The sequence below is a fragment of the Taeniopygia guttata genome, chromosome 1 (assembly GCF_048771995.1).
Source record: "Taeniopygia guttata chromosome 1, bTaeGut7.mat, whole genome shotgun sequence".
In the NCBI taxonomy this organism is placed as follows: domain Eukaryota; kingdom Metazoa; phylum Chordata; class Aves; order Passeriformes; family Estrildidae; genus Taeniopygia; species Taeniopygia guttata.
The window spans coordinates 2,848,306-2,866,104 of record NC_133024.1 but is presented as its reverse complement, the minus strand read 5'-3'; the positions used below and the strand labels follow the sequence as shown (position 1 = coordinate 2,866,104).

The window sequence follows — 17,799 nt, the reverse complement described above, 5'->3', positions numbered from 1 at the left end:
TTTTACTGTATACACGTATTTACAAGAGCCAGGAGAGGGGAATTTTACCCTTGGAGAGAGAGACTCTTCTGAATTATGAATTGCTTTATTACATTAAATCCTAACAAGATGCATCTCAGAAGACCATTTATGCTGGAGTCTGCTAGAGCTCAGTGTTAACATGCACTATATGCAAGCTCTGTATCAGATTAGAAGGCAATTACATCACTCAGTGAGTGGTATTTGACATTTTGCTTTCTCTGGACTACCTGTGTCACATAACTTTTCACAGGCCATTACAGAAATTCACATCAGCAAAGAGAATTTCCTAATTTTTAGGCTGCAGAAGTTATCTTACATATATAACAAGCCCTTATTTACACAGGCACAGTTAACTAAAATTAACAAGATGTTTTCAGTTCATATTTCAGGTGGATTTGTTTACTCTCAGATAGCTTAGGCTTGTTCCTCAACACCACAGAGGATGCCAGGGAAATACAGCTGTACCAAATGCTGGAATTTACATCCTTGGCATGTGACTGTCAGTGTGTCACAAAAACCAGACTGATTTCTGATCAAAGAATCCACAAAGCTGAAGCCTCATAAGACAAATAATTTAGAGAGTTCACTACTTTGATTTAGGTTAAATGGATTTATGAGCTTAGGAACAGGGCTAAGTTACTGTAATTTGAGCAGCTGAGCTGTGTAGCTGACTATACATGTGAACTTTGGCCTACAGCAAAAGCCAGGTAAAGTACATTTTTCCCTTATGAAAATCAAATGATGGGAGATTTGAATGGAGAAAAATTCCAAGAAAGGGGATTTATGGAGTCTACTCACTTCACCTCACCAGTGGGACAACAGCACTCCCAGCAGAAGCTGCAGATACCCAATCAACAAAACATCCTGATCCCATGATCTGCTGCAAGCTCCATCCCAGGGAGCACCAGAGGTGTTCACACCCCAACACCCACCAGGTGTCCACATTCCAGGGAGCACTGACCTTCAGGAATTCTCCACATGTGAAAACTCTGCACGGCGTGTCCCACCACATGCCTGGCCATAGGTCACAACCCCAGCAAGGCCACCTTCTCCAGCTGACTACACCGATTCCCAGTACCTGGAGGATCTGACCCATGTTATCAATGAACTCCTTGTGCTCCCTGAGCTCTAAAATCATCACCTCTGGCTTGACAGGAGTGAAATTTACCCACCTTCTTCCCCCCATCAGGAAAATTGGATGAATGGCAACTGCTGCTAAATCCAATATTAGTTAGAGTATGCATCAATCTCTAGCAAAGAGATTATTCCTGGGGAAGACATTATAGTCTGCAAACTTTGCCTGGTAACTCCTAAGATACATTAAATCTAAGAGGGTAAGGGGAAATTAAAGACAAAAAAAGGGAAATAACAAAGGCATAACAACACATCTGAACACCCACTGACTTGCTCATGGATCTTGCTCATGGATTAGGACAGATTGTTGCTACCTGCTTTACATTACATCAAGAGAGTGAGAAAGGACTGAGAACAAAGTGGGTTTATCCTGACTTTCAAAAGAAATCTTCCTCCTTTCTCCACTGCTTCTCCCTCTGGGGAGAACATGATCAGAAGTAAAAAAGCTGCTCAGATACCTAACTGATAATAAATTTCAAAAGAAAAACCTTGAGTTTCATAGGTTAATTCATTTCTCTTTAAGACAATGCTGGGTATAAGACATACTAATTCCTAATATTATCCATATAAGCAGAATTTACTTTCATTTGCAGGTTGATACAGCTTGGGTATGTTTACAAACACAGCTGTGAAACAGAAGTTGAAAAACCACTTACATTTCCCTATGTGTATTCCTGGGCTTTCTCAAACTATTCTGAACTCCTGGGCCAGGCCAGCCCATGGAGCTGCTCCCAGAGATGCACACTGGGCATACCAGATCCATTCCCTTAGGTGTTGGACTGAATGATCCTTGTGGGTCCCTTCCAGCCCACAACACTCTGGCCAAAATTTGACAGAACCACAAAGATACAAAGAGAAAAACATTGGAAAGTCCTCGGATTATAGTTCCATAAACTCAGCACCTGGAGGGGAAATTCTCAAGCCTCCTCTGTAAAATGCAAGATGAAACAAATATATATAGTAAAAACCTTCATATATATGTTATTTTATATATATATATATACAAACATAAAACCTGAACAAACAAGAGACCACAAAAGAAGGAAGTGTAAGCTTTCTGTGAAATCTTTCATACTGCTACTTTATACCTCACAAGACACATTTTCTTGTTAAATTTATTTGCAACAGCAACCTACACGTTATCAAAAAATATATATATATAAATAAATCAATACACTGACGTCACAAATTCTGCAAACAGTTATAATGAGAAGCATGGACACTCATATACCCTTTTATTCAGAATCTTATCTGGATTTATTTACCTGCATACATTCAGTGGAATGTTGCAAAATAAAAATTCTGCACTGCCAACCTGCTATTTACCAATAAATAGAGAATGTACCCAAAATTGCATGAGCAGCAAACATCCTTTCCCTCATCAGGCACCCCTAGATGTAGTGATGCAGAGCTGCCATGTCCTGACTCAGCAGCCAGGCTCTGTTAGCAGCACAAAGAGCCCTGTTAGTGCCCATCCTATTCCCAGCCCAGCCAGCAGAACAACAAGTGGATAAACAGAGCCCCAGCTCTGCCCCACCAAAGCTGCCCACCAGGTTTTGCCTGCAAGACCAGTTTCTGTGCGTGTGACCCATTTCCCTTTCTCCCACACTGAGCACAACAGGATAGCAGAGCTGCCAGACAAGGCAGAATCAGGCCTAAAATTAACTTTATCAATCACAGCGAAACCCTAGGAAGAACCCAATTAACTCTGCTCCCCCAGGCTGAATTGTGCAGGACAAACAATGCACACTCCTTTCATTCTTCCAGCTTTTGCATTCAGCAGATTTGTCACAGAAACCCTATAACCAGCCTAGAGCCAAACCTTTTTTTTTTTTTAACCTGATTTTTGCCAGGAATTCCTGAATATTTTCTTCCACCTCCCACCAATGTGCTTCTGTAGTTACTCCACACACCACATTTCTAGTTTTGCAGAAGCATTTTGGTGGAATGGACAGACAGGTGTCCAAAACCACTGCAGCATTCCTATGTCTGGAACTATAACCACAGCATTTAACAGCCTAAAGTAACTGTGATTCCAGGTGGTTAGTGCTTGGGAGTACAATATATCTTTTGAGGTCTGCTATATGCAGCTCAATAGGATCCTTATTTTTTTTTAATGCCAAAAATAAATTGGAAATGAATACACTCTCCTATCAAAAATAAAGAAATAAAATTATAAATCTTCTCCATTGTTTTGTTTTTAAATCATTTGACAGATTTGAGTATTAAAAAATTAAAGCTCTTTTACAAGACACTGGAAAACAGTACAGTGAACAGAAAAATTATGACTATTAATTCTTCTTAATCCTACAGAACACTAGTAGATACTGAATGATGATGCATGAGGGGAAGAAGGAAAGAAACATAAAAAAAAGTTAAAATCTCTCTGAAAAAAATATTAAAGCAAAAAGAAAACAACATCCAGAACACTAAACCAGAAAACCTCCACCCCAAAAGCCATAGCACAGCAAAATACTCAACATTAAAATAGTTTTTTCTAAATTGCACCTGTCAGCTTCTAAAATCAACTAGACTGACTACATCTCTTTTCACACCTTGTGATTAACCAAATTATAAAAGGTATTCTAAAAAGTGGGCATCAGATATTAAAAAATATCTATGTACAGACATCTTCAATTTAACATTAAGGAATTATTTTACCTGCAAACATGCTGTTTCAGTATCAGTCAACAGCTTTGCAGTCTCTTCTTTACTGCCATACAAAAATAAAATCTCAGAACTGTTTTTCTAACAAGTTATCTTCAACTATTATTGGACTGATTCCCAAGAGAAGTCCTAAAGTAGAAAAAAAAAAAGTGAAAAACTTCACCCTAGGCAATTTGAGAATCTGGAAAAGCACAGAAATGTGTAGAAATAAAAGGCAGAAAAAAATATTTTACTAGTTAGTGCAGATAAGACTTATATTTCAGATGGTCTACATTTACCCCCATTGTTGTGTTCATTTTAGAAGACTTTATGGATACTCTCTATCAGGCTTTCCATTAAAGCCATCCACGCCGAGAGCAGCAGGATTAATCCATATGTAGAAAGGTTACAATCAATGTAAATGAGCAGAAAAGAAAACAATCCTTCTCCAAACGTACCTGGTGCATTTGTATCCATACACATTTTCAGTGTATCAGCTCTGGCAGAGTCAATGGTCTTACTAAAAACCACCACCTGAGCAAGATTTCTCTTTCAAACTAATTGGAAGGAACATAGGGACTCTCAAAGTAAGGCTGTGTTATTCACAACCCCTTCTCCAGTCCAATTTTGTTTCAAAATGGGAAGCACTGCATTTAAATTCAATAAATTAAAGATATACTAGGTATGATTGCAAGTCCACAAAGACTAAACTTACAAGAGCTGGTTTCAGGTAAAAATAATCCTACTTAGTTTTGTTGTTTTTATCTCAGGAATACATCATTAAAACTATACTATGGTACCACAGATTACATAAACGTGCAATAAATGTGTAGATTTGTAATGTTTTTGGGATATTTGATAATTTTGATCAGAATGCGCCTTCAGGAAATTTACATTCCTATCCTTCCTCTTCAGGTTCATGGAAAGAGGTAAAAGATCAACTTTCAAGGCAGCCCTCACATAAATTTGGGTGCAACAGCAAGGAAGCACATTGGGATGGGAACTTCATCTTCCTGTGGATCAGGCAGCAGTTTGCTGGAAAGAAAGCAGGCAACCCACATGCCTACCCAAAAGCATTTCCCATTTAGATTTATGAAAACAGATCTGTTTGGATGCTGCTTAGTGACAATGCCAACTCTTGAAAAGACAGCTGTATGAGGAAAATCTTCCTAACACAGGAATCTTTAAGTAAGTGTGCCTGTCAACAGGCACCACTTTACAGTCTTTCCCAAATTCTGGATCTTATTGTGCAAGTTTGTTATGTTTGGTGCTGCAGGTCACATGGACTTTTCCTGTAAAAACTGAGAGGCCATTGAAGATTGAACACAGCACTGCAGGCGTTGAAAGGGTTCTACTCCATTATCTGTCTAGTTGGCAACCCAGGACATACATCCTATTCCAGCTTTCTGAAAAACAGGAAACAATGCCTGTTAACTACACTGTGAAGAGTCACAGTAATGCAGTACATAAGGAGCATTAGGTGTCAGGTAGGGATTATTATTCCCCAGTGCCAAGTCATACATTTGTTTCTGTACTATACAGCAGAAATCAGCTTTAAGTTCACTGCACAAGCAGCTGTTTATAATGTAAAAAAATCATTGCTTAGGTATTCAAAATTAGTTGCACCGTGACAGAGTGGTCAGTTACAAACCACCTGAAAACAAATCAAACTTATAACGGGTAAAAAACATCCCCGTTTTTTTTAGGAAGTGCTGATGTCTTAGGTGCCTCCTTGCTTGGTGCAATCACTCAGAGGTGCAAGTATTTATATTAGTATGTGGCAACTGAAAGCGTCTGTAAGGGTAAGTAAGTACTTTCTCCCCACCTCATAAAAGGCATTTAGAGATACCACAGAGAGCTGTTTTTTAAACAACACTATTAACTGGAATGCTGACAGAAAACCGAAGCCACCTGAAATGGCTGAAACACAGCATTGTTTCCCCCTCCATCAATATCACACACAGACCAACTCAACCATTATCATCCATCAGCCCTGCCTCTATTCCTCAGCATGAGTTCCAACACCGTGAGTATCCCCAGAGCACTGAAGAAAACAGGATGCTCATAACTGCCTTGAGGGATTGATGCAGCAGCTCAACATGACCCCGACAATGATTTCAGTAATTACTGGCTTTTTATTGAGAGTTTCAGAAAAGTTGCTTTTACTCTAAAATAGAGTCAAGATACTTAGGAATGGATGCTGCTTCCTAAAATCTGTACTTCAGTAGCTGTGAGTGTGTAAGGACTGGAGTAACTATGATGGCAAATATGCCAGTGGAGCCCCAGGAGATGCCCATCCTTCTGGAGCAGTATCTGGGCAGTAGTCAGACCACCGGGATGGGCAGCTGATAGCAGGGAAAGGAAAGTGAGTGCCACCCTTCCCAGCAGTGCATTTATGTCAGAACTCAGAATGTCCCTCAGACATTTTTGGATGTTCCAGGCCCAGGTCAGAAGCATTTGAGACCCTGGCAGGCAGCTGGAAACAGCTGTGATTTTGGGTTTGAGCCGTGGAATGATTTACCAACCTTGCAGGAAGAACAAGAAGTCACAAAAGTTTAGATATTAAAGTAGAAGTAGTCACAAAGTAGAGGGAAGAATTTTTGAGTGCTGTACAGGGGGGTTTAGGGTTTAGGTCTTGTACATGAAGGTCAGAGGGTTTAAGATGGAGGGATTTGGGCCTGCCTTGTCCTCCCTCTTTCTCCTTCCTTACCTCCATGTTCTTGGTGATGTTGGCCCTCACAGATTGGTTTAGAGTAGAAAGGCACCATTTAATATAGGTAATAGGCATTGGGGGAAAACTGTACCCATGTAACACGTAATGTACCATATAAAAGATAGAAAAGCACCATTTAATATAGGTAATGGGCATTGGGGAAAAACTGTACCCATGTAACACGTAATGTACCATATAAAAGACAGCACAGCCCTGGGCAGAGGGGGAGAGAAGAAGCAGTCGGGAGTCAGAGAGGATGTCAGGGTGTGTGTGTGCCTCTGCCTGAGCTGTGAGCAAACCACAGCAGCTCCAGGAGAAAATCTTTTAGATAACTTGCAATAAACTGCCTTGAGACTGAACAACAGAGACTGCTGAGCCTTTCTTTGGAAGCTCGGGCTGGAGGAGAGACTTTTCCAGCACACGGAGCCATCTCCAACCCAGGGTGAGCTCCAGCACATTCACACCCTGCCTCCCCACTGCCTGCTGTCACCAACTCATGAACATTAATATTTGGGCTCCATTTCAAATACACAATTCAGCCCTGAGGTCAACAGAAGGGAGCTTTGGTGGAGAAGCTATGCCTACATGTAAATATTCTCAAGATCAAGATTTAAGAGCTGTGGCCTTTGAGCTACCACTTGCTGCAGCACTCCTTAGGACCTTGTGAAACTTTAATGAGGTGGACTGCACACAGGAGTCCCTTGTCATACAAGCTGACTTTTTTTTTTTAGAATCTGACTTTCAGCAAAAGGCACTAGCCAAAAATAGTAAGTATTATTAGTAGTAATATTATAAAAAGGATAAAGACCATGGGATGAAGAACAGATTGATTTTGTCTTGGGGAAAAAAAAATATGGAAAGCAAACATTTTTTTCCCTGACACAACCTCTGATTAAGGGCAGAAAGTAAGGGAAAACTGGCTGCAAAAATCCTGATTTCATAGAGGCTGCTCCAGAGGTGTAGTCATATGGGAGCACAGCACACTCTTAAATATCACATCTTGGTGTGCAGCCAGAAAACTGATATGCAGAAGCCAAAATACAGCATGCTAGGAGTTGCCTAAAGGCAACTCTAACAGGGACAAGTTTCAAAGTGGCTCAAAAACTACATCAGGAGAAAGTACCTTTGCTCTATGGGGCCAATCACAGGTAGCAAACCACACAGCTGGGCAAGCTGTTATCACTGCTGCTCAAATGGAAATTTATTAACTTTTCTTTAGAGGTGCTCACTGAAGAACAAGCCTGCACATTAAGACCAGGCAGAGCCATGAAGGTTTTTTAATGATATTTGTAGTGAAGAACAGTATTTCTGTCCTAAAATGAGGTGGTAATACCCAAATTCTTCTCCTAAAACACACTTTGAAGTCAGTGTGTTCCAAGCACGTTGCACGGCAATGTGCTTGCATCATCTCATAATTAACTGTAATTAATATACAATCATTTCTAGACTTAAGTGTAGTTAACCATTAACTTGTATTTGTACACTGTATTTGCTGAACAGCATGATATTTTCCTTCATTCCTCAATGCTATGTAATCATGGAGTTACAAACCTTATCAGAATGCTCAACTAAAACAGTTTTTGTGGGGGTGGAAGAAAAGCCACAAATACCTTGTTATTATTTAAACTTTTTAAAATAAAAATTACAATTCTTAATAAAATTTTATCAGGAAATGAAATAATTGAATGGGGGACTACTCATTTACTCCAAACCCCAGTTTCAGCCCTTGTGTCTATACCTGCATAGGAAAAAGTGGCATCAAGACAACTCTTCAAATTTCCACCTGAATTTCCTTTCTATGCCTGATCTGTCTATGTACATGTCTATTAGACAAAATAAGAGCACATTTTGAGTCTCCAACTTAGCCTAAATGTAATTTAGTTGGTTCTTACATAATAAAAATGTACTGTTATAATATTTTAAAGCATTTGCAGTAATATTCAGTAGTAAAAAAACAAAAATACCACAACAATATAATGTAAAGAACACTATTCAGTATTTTTTACCCATTCCAGCAGTAGAGATAGTCAACAGAAGAACATCAAGGATGACTGGAAAACTGTTGTATACACAAAATTATGCATATTCAGTTGCTGGCTGTTTGGGGGGATTTTTTTGGGACAGGGTGGTGCTTGGTTTTTTTGTTTTGTGGTGCTTGTTTTTTTTTGGTTTTGTGGTGCTAGGATTTTTTTAGGTTTAGGTCAGGGTTTTAAAAAAATTTTGTAATTAATAGCACCTAAATTGCAGGTTTCTGCCATCATATCTATGGATATTGCTCTGTAGTCTATCACAAACTGAAGTGCTACAGATCTCTACCAAATTAAAGTAAGTGCTTGATGCAGAAATATACCACAAGATAAACAGAGATAGCCAGTCAATCACCTGGATATTATAAACAAATAAATATTCAGCATGTATGAGAAGTCTGGTTTGCTGCTTCTTTACAAGTGAGAGGGAAAATCAGTAACACTTTCGAAATGCAGAATAAGTTTCAACTAGTTACCATCAGCATCCCACTTTCTCAGGGGATCTGCCCATCTCAGGCTGTAAAAGCTCTGCCACAGATAGTCCATCTCTCAGGAGACTTGATCTACAACTTTCAGCTGTGCTAGAAGGGCTTAACCAGTATGAGGCATTACTTTTATGTCTCTAGTACCACCTCATGTAGAGTTTCTGCCACAACTCAGTTAGGGAACCAAGCCTTATTAAATAAACACAGATTCTTTATCCCCTCCTTAATTCACATGCAAAAAATTATGTGTCATCTTATCCAGCATGATGCATTGGCACAAGCCATAAACAGATTGTTTAGTTGCACATTACCTGGAGATACAAGGCTGGAAAGGAGACAGACTGAGATTATGACTGACTTCACAGGAGTCCAAATAAACCAGTGAAATTAGCACTGGTATCATCCTAAAATGAGATATTAGTACTAACAGCTGCAATTTAAGCATTTCACCAGTCTTTTTTCCATAGGTTTCCTGTTCTGAGAACTAGGAGGGGTAAAGAAGATGGCAGGAGTTTGGTCCCCATGGCTTGGGAGGACACTTGTGCACTGTCGGGTGCCCTGTGCAGTTGGTACACAATGCATTGAACAGGCTTGGACACCAAATCCAATTCTCAGCAGTACAAAAAGCATTCTCCTCAAAGCTGTTTTGGGAGGATGAGGAAATCTAATCCTAGAGGGAACCCTGGTGCCCATGTACAATAGAAATCCCACCCACAACAAAATCATTTTCTGGATGCACATCAAAGAATGTACCCTCTTCAGAGTGAACACTAAATACACCCAAATCACAACTATGTCAATATTGGCACTAAGAAATGAAACCTGACTTCTAAAGCTGATGCTGGGAAAGACTCCAGGTGACAGAACCTTCATGAGAGCACTAGTGCAATGTTCCCTGTGCTGTAGATGATGTAACAGGTATAAACCTTTGCAAAATACGTTAGGGTATGAAGATATCCTGAGGTTTTGCAGGACAAATAAAAAGTTTTAGGAGCTCTTGTTTTAAGACACATTCAATTTACACTTATGTAATTCAATGCATGAATGAAAAAGACAAACCTTCTGCAAACAGTCCTCAGCAGCATTTCAAGTTCCCAGTTAAATCTTGCTTCATAATCAAATGCTTGTATTTGAGGTGAAAATAGGAACAGGTAAGAAATATCTGGAGCTTTCCTTCTTAACCCTAAATGCATTAAGTTGCTTAATTAGAACTGCCATACAACTTTGCTTCAAACAAAATTCTCTTCTTTCAGAAGTTTCTCAGACTCTGAGAGAGTTTGTTTTGAGTTTAAGTTTTCTTTTTTTTTTTTTCCCTCTTCCCTAAGTAAACACAGTGCAATGCTCATTATCTGTCTCGGCCTGATCATTCTCAGTACTCCCTTCCCGGGGTCTTTCTACAAGACATAACGTTAGGAAGTATGCCTATTAACCATTCTGAACACTGACTATGCTAAGGACTGGGAAAAAGAAATACCAAAGGGATTGACTGACTATTCCATCATCAGATCCCAGACAGAGAACAGGGCAGGCAGGCACATGAGCACACAGCAAAAATATTAAGTATTATTAGTAGTAAATCATAAAAAGGATGAAGACCATGGGATGAAGAACAGATTGATTTTGTCTTGGGGGAAAAAAAAAATCTGGAAAGCAAACTTTTTTCAAAACTTCAGAACTTTTCAGAGAGGAAGCTGAACATGAAATATGCCACTATTGTGCTCCCAGCAGCAGCCCAGCTAATTCCTGAAATGCCAGCTGTGCTCAGAGCTGATAACCTGTACGTCCCAGCACGTCACTGGGGGCCCAGGAGAACAAGGAGAGGCACAAGGCAGAGGCTGGGGGAGATAGGACCCACACACATGCACACCTCTCCCTTTACACAGCTATAAATAAAATGAAGCCACTCATTGTCAGTTCCATTGCCAGCTTAGCTCAAGCACAGTAAATTTCCAATTCAGCTCATTCACCTCTCTTTGATCCATGCTACACATGGTGCCTTCTATTCATAACCACAGCCAGCACTGACAGCAGCAGAAAAAGCATAAATCCAAAAATAAAATACTTCTCAGAGTGAGAATCTAATGGGAACTACCGGATTAGGTAATTTTTCCTTTAATTTTTCTTTACATTTTATTAGCTAAATCTTAACATGGTGCAGCACAGCTTTATTTCTCCTGCAGCATGTAAGAGATCAACACACTGAACACACCCAGACCAAGTAAGCTTAGATAGCCATAGCTTTGCTCCTGGCCTTGCCCCTAAATCTTCCTTCTTGGCCTCTCAATTAAACCATCTCCTTAGAACTACAGCTTTTAAATAAACAGATAAAAACATGGAAATCTCAGAAAGCAAGTTAAACAGAACACTTAATGTAACAAAATAATGACACAGCAACAAGATAGACAGAAATTATTTAAGTAAATTCCAAAACTCAGTTTCTTTTTTCAGTATTTCTCCTCATCAATTCTGTCATAGTTTATTTACAAATGATTAGTGCAAGTTACAGGTTATGCAGTTTCCCTTTAGATCAGTACAAAATTGCTGTATCACAGCTTTTAAACACAATTGCAAAAACAGGGTCTTGGTGTAGAAAACAAGGTAGAGAGGAAGGGAAGGATGCCTGTGTGTATATGCCAAGAGATGCATATTTGGAAAAGAGACAAGGGACGTTTGCATGTATTCATACAAAGAAATGTATTACATACATTCCCTACATGCATAAATAGAAAGTAACTGAAAATCTCATAAAACAGCTGGGTTTTATGTCACATCTTTGCAACACATCCAATGAACTAAACCCCAATATGCCACTGGGTAAACATCCAACCCAACTGTCAAGACACAGTTTGGGTCAAGAGAATTCTAGTCCTGGTTTGCAAAGACTCATTCCAGAACTGCATTTTTGGAAGCTAATTCAGAAGCTTTGGACATACCAGCAGGTCTTCTGTATTTAAGAGAGAAAGAACTTTGGCTGAAAAAAAACCTTCCAAACATGACACTCTTACTTTGCAAGATTAGCTTACCACAAACACTGAAGCACTCAGACTTCACAGCTTAGAAGAATAATATAATGCCTTCGCAGATCAAGCCATAGATGAGGCTCATAATGAGTCTTACTTGCTATGATATTCTTGGCTTAAAAAAAAACAGTTTTGAATTTTAAAAAATCAGCCATGGGCACTATTGTTTTATCCAGCACATACTTTGCACCAGGAACTGGTCACATTTAATGGTAACTAATGATTCATTATTACTTCTCAGAAATAGAAACAGATGTGAGGAAACACATGGAGCAACAGCAGAACCACCTCATCACCTAATTACCTTGATAAAGAGACTACACACTTAGTACAGACATTGGTAGATAATTTTTTATGCAACTAAAGCATTGTCTACACTCTCTCTAAATGACAGGAAGTTTATTTAATCCTGAGCATCACATAGTGAGTGGACCCTCTACATATGCAACTAAATTTATAGCGAGTTTGTGGGAATTCTGTCTAGGCCTTGACTTCATAAGTCTGTTTACATTTTTCCCAGCCTAACAGAATTTGTCTCGCCCATCTACAAGATGCAAAGAAGAGGCAAAGATAACATTATGTTGCTGTTGGTTTGAGTGGAATGTTCAGTGAGTTTTCTTTTAATGAAAGCTTGTAAAATAAGAGCCAGAGCCCCTCACAAACCCAGGTATCACTTACAGTGTAGTCAGCAAGTAGAACAACTTGTAAAATTAGCTTTTTCACATGTTTACTGCCTCAGTGAATCCAGCCTGACCTTATGGAAGTTAGGACCCTTGTTTTGAAAATGCAAGCTTATAAACAAACATCCCAAATTAGTCATCTGTAGAGTTTTATTACCCTGAACTACTTCAACTCAAACTAAAAAAATCATGTAACACTTCCATCAGTTGGGAGATTTATTCTGGTGCTCCTCTCCCAGCACGGACCCAGAACAGCCCCTCCTTACTGCACCAGCTCTTCAGACTTCTTGTCAGCTCTGAGTTTATCCACCAGCAGGCTGAAGGAGTCATCTAGTGGCCACAAACAATCCCTGCAGCCTCACCAGCTCCTGCAGTCCAGCTGACAGGGCAAAACAAGTTTTTTTACCGCTTAAAGCACACGAGCACTGACAAGAGTCCACTGCAGGTTCAGCACCTGAAGCATTACACGGTCCTTGCAGCCTTGATGATGATGCTCATCATCATGACGTTCCTTGGTGTGCCCTAGATGCCAGTTTCCCACTTCCAGCCCCAAAACCAAGTTCCTTCCTTATGCCTGGGAGGAAACACAGCTGTGTTATTCTAACCCTGTTCCTCTTCAGTGGTGGGCAAACCTTTTCTGAGAATTGTGCTACCCCTGGGAAGCAGCAGTTCAGGTGACAGGGATTAAACTGCTGAGCAGCAGCAGCAGGACAAGCCAAGGGATCCTCCTTGGTCCACATCCCTCCTCTGCCACAAAGCCACTGTGACAAGCACATGGGGACTTAGGTAAGGTCTCAGCCATGGAAGAAACAGCTACCTAGTAACATGCAAAAGAAAGAACCATAATAGATTAAACACGTATCTGAAGTATGAGTTCAAATAACGCTTTGATAAACAGTATTAACATCTATAAAAATCTTACTAAGCTTCATAAATATTTGTAATGTGCTATAAGTTCTCTGTAAAACCCCTCCAGCCAGGTATGCTACAGAAATTTAAGCATAGAATTTTTTATGAAAACATCAAATATTCATTCTTCAAATGAATGGCCATTTCAACTATGTAATAAAGTGAAAAAATGGTACTGATTTTTCATGTCAACACCTTGGTTTCAAAACAAACTCGGATCCATTTCTTTTCTCTGTGTTAATCTGTGCTACTTGTTGAAAGACTGAATTGCAGACACATCTTAGGCAAGATTGTCTTAGGCTTTTTTTTGTTCCTGGAAATCCCTTTGCTGCCACAGTAATGCTAGACTCTTGAAGAACATGTTGCTACTCCTCCTTCACCGACTAGGAGTTCCTATTTGCATATTTTCTCTTGGGATGTTTGCGCTGTTGATCAGAGGTGAATCCAATACAGTGAGCATCAGGTGCTAATCATCACACACAACTTCCACACTATTTTATAATATGCCCCCTTACCTCCTGTCATGCACAACATCCTTAACAGAATCCCAGCAGCAGCTTCCCCTCCCCACTCCCAAAATAAGGAACCATAGGTTCTCCAAACCTTTCAAGGAAGCCAAAAGGTTTCCTTAAATTCACACTTAACCTTCCTGTAATTCAGAGCTTCCACCTGCCTCAATCACCTCAGTCACAAAGGTGTCACCTAGCTTCTTCCATCAATCCTATACATCAATTCAGGTATAGCAAGTGAAAAATGCTATAAAATCCAAATTATCATTCTGGTATGGTTAAGGAGCCCCAACTTATTTCAATCTGCAGTTGAAGGTGAAAAACAACACACTATACAAAGACATGAAACAAGAAAAAATGATCCCTGCAAGCCCTAATGTTGGAGTTAAAGAGAGAAGATTCCTTCAAAATAGTGAGGGCACGAGCAGCAGCTAAGTGATGTTTAAAGCTCTGATCCCAGCAGGCAACACCTCCACCTTGCTTCACATGTCTAACAAATTAAGCATTGGTCAGATTCACCCTATGTGGAGGACCTGCAGAAAGACTGACTCTAAATCATATTTATTTCTCCAAGATGGGGGACACCTTATCCTTTTAGGTCCATAAATCACCAGGAGATATTTCTTGCTACTCACTGCTCAGTGGTCCAGTCACAGAGGTATGTGGAAGTGAGAAAACAGTTCTGCAGACTCAGAAGTTTGTACAGGCACTACTCAGATCTATTCAGCTAGTTCTTAAACAGGCCTAATTTGTACTATCAACAAAAATAATATCAATATTTTGCAGCTTTGACTAGCCAGAATCATATGAAAGGCAAGGCCACTCTTAATACTTTATTAACACTGGCTTTATTTTTATTTAGACACAAATTTAATTCACTTTATTTATCTAGGTACTTTAAGATACTCTTTGGTAACAACAGTGAAAGAGTGGGTTCACTACTGGTCTAACACAGCATGCCAAAAAACATCACTGATGAAATCAGCAGCAGATAGTACCTGAGATTACTCCACTCATGTCTACCCTACTCATGTCGTGTGTAAGTCTCGCTGCCTTGTCTCATGTTTTCAGTGAACTGCAAGAGTGAATGGGGATCAGGAATAGCCACCAAAGCTCATTTTGTCCTGTTACCACAGCAAAGATGCACATACTCTTTCTATTACATACACATACCTAAGTGTTTACATGTGTAGGTATCTATACATACTTTTCTGCAGGTACATGCAAGATAAAAGTGAACACCACACAGTAGGCCTGTTTTGCAAAGGCAACATGCAGAAAACAAAATCAGTGGCAGACTTGAAAACACAAGAAATTGCAAAATATCACAGCCACTCTTTAAGCTCCTCCCTCTGTGCATTAAAATTAAAATGGGAAGCTCCTTCTGAACTTTCTACTATTTCTTAATATGCAGATCAGCCCTGGTACTTTGTACAAATCATGCAGTACTTCCCAGTACTTTGTTAGTGCTGCAAATACCTAGGTTGGCATACTTCCTTTTGATAAATGGTTTCTGATACTGACCAGGCTTCTATCACCCCAAAAGACAACCATAATATACCTTTTCTAGAGGTCTTACCACAGACCTGGGAACTTTGGTTAGCTGGGTAGGTGCCTGTCCCCTTGTTCCCCACCAGGTCTGACAAAGGCAGCATATCATGCTCCTTAATCATCTTCAAGAGATGGCACAGTGTTCAAGAATTAATTATTTCTAGGTATAAATGAAGGAGGCTGACCATCTGAAAACAAACACATTACTGACTGAAGCCTAAGCATCTCTGCAGCCGCTATTTGCACCTTAATTACTCAGCAGAAACGTGCTAAAGAGTTATCAGTCAGCTGAAGATGTCTTTCTCTAAGGACCTGCAGGACAAGCTGAAATACCTCTTAGAACTGTCAAGAGCAAAGGATTTATCTGCTTTTATGTGCATTTGTCAACTCATACTGCAGAAAATGTAGTCACAAGCTACAGTGTAAATTGATGATAATAGAGTATATTCAGTTCTTATGAAAGCTCAACCAGAAAATACCTATTTTTCCTCTGCCTAACCACCACTTCAACACATCAGTTTGGATTCCTTGTCTCACTAGAGGTCCACCAGAAAGCAGATGTCAGTACCTGCAGCAAACATCTCCAGGTGTAGATTCAGAAATCACAGAGCAGGGACTCAGATCAGACATTCAGTCAAAGCCCAGCATCTAATTCAGAAAACCTGTAAAAGAGATTTATTCCTGTGATCATTCTGAATAACCCATGAGCTACAGATGGGAAGGCCTCAGTCATGTTGTTAGAATATACCATTGATTTTTTTCAATTGGAGCCTTGAAAGGAGAAGGAAATACCTGAAATCTAGTAACTGCTCCTGATTAGCAAGAACCTGCTTCTTGAGTGAGCTGCACTAAAATTCTGTTTACTGAGATTTTGTCAATGCACAATAGGCCCATGTGGAATTTGCCTGCATCTCTACCCAAAAAACTTCCAGGTGTTTACACACCTGATTGCTACTTCCAAGTTACTTCATACATTATCAAGCTTTGAGTGGCAGCATTAGTTACAAAAAGAAAGTTATTCAGTTAAGTATGGAACAGTTACAGCTACATTAACACCATTTTAAATTTAAAACACCTTTATATATTCTTGTAGCTAGCAGGGAACAGGAAAACTCAAATTATTTTCACTTCTATAGACAGCTAAATTTTTTAATTAGTTTGGGAAAATATTTCGTTTGAACATCTGCATAAAGATATTCCTTTAATTTTAAAGTATTTTAGTCTCCTGATATCATAAAAAGCACTTTAGTGTGCAATAGTGAAGTAACAGATAAAAAGGAGTGAAAACATTTTGAGTAACTTTCCCATGCAGCAGATCCTGCTCATCTTCAGCTGAAATGCACAGGTTTTTCTGGCAGCACCTTCTGTGGCTGCTTTTGAAAAAAGAAGTAATCTGTAGAGCATTTAAGGTCCCTTGTATTGTGCCATAATTTCTTGGCTACCAAAGACAGCATTATTTTTGTGGTTTACTCTTAATAAGTACCTTCTCCACTTAAGCAAAAAGCGTCCCCTGTCACCTGGGCAGCAGCTCAGACCTGTGGCAGTGCCCTGTAGCTGCGGTGGCACATCCAGCACCAGGCTGGCTCACCACAGCTGTGTGTTTGAGTGGCTTCTCAGGAAGAGTCCTCTGCAAAATCACTCACAGCATCACAGCCAGAGCAAACAAAGTCATCCCATTAATCCCATTGTTAACAGGCAGTAATAAAAACACAGCAAAAGCAGAATATGGCAACACAAAGTATTTGTGTAACCTATCACCACTTACAGATTAGCAATTTCAGAACTTTATTTGAGGGAATACAGAGAATGGTGCTCATCAGTTTGAAAAGCTGAAAATTGATTAATGAACCTGTGATATTTACATTCTTCATTCTGTAAAGAAAAATAATTTTAAAAATCCAATGCAATAATGTAAGAAGACACTTTTCCGTAAAGTTGCCCATCTGTTGAAACTGACATTATTCCAAACACTGTTTTCAATCAACCAACCTGGCTTCCTTTCTGAGGGATGCTTGGCAACTATAAGAAGTATTTTTTCTTTTTGGCTTTTCATGTGTATAATTTTATTTCCATGTTATAACATCATATCACTCCCTCAAATACA

The 17,799-nt window shown here is 39.5% G+C and overlaps 1 protein-coding gene across 16 annotated transcripts in view; it reads right to left on the bottom strand.

Annotated features, from left to right (window-relative positions):
- Nucleotides 1-17,799, bottom strand: part of BBX (BBX high mobility group box domain containing) — a 134,136-nt gene that overhangs the window by 82,158 nt on the left and 34,179 nt on the right. Inside the window, exon 3 of one of the 16 annotated variants that reach the window (XM_072935463.1) lies at nucleotides 16,264-16,357. The exons of 14 other annotated variants lie outside the window; for them this stretch is intronic. The gene's annotated coding sequence lies outside the window, so the exon portion shown is untranslated. Of the gene's footprint in view, nucleotides 1-3,816; nucleotides 3,952-16,263; nucleotides 16,358-17,799 lie in introns of all 16 variants that reach the window. One more of the 16 variants, XM_072935485.1, reaches the window with a different exon arrangement.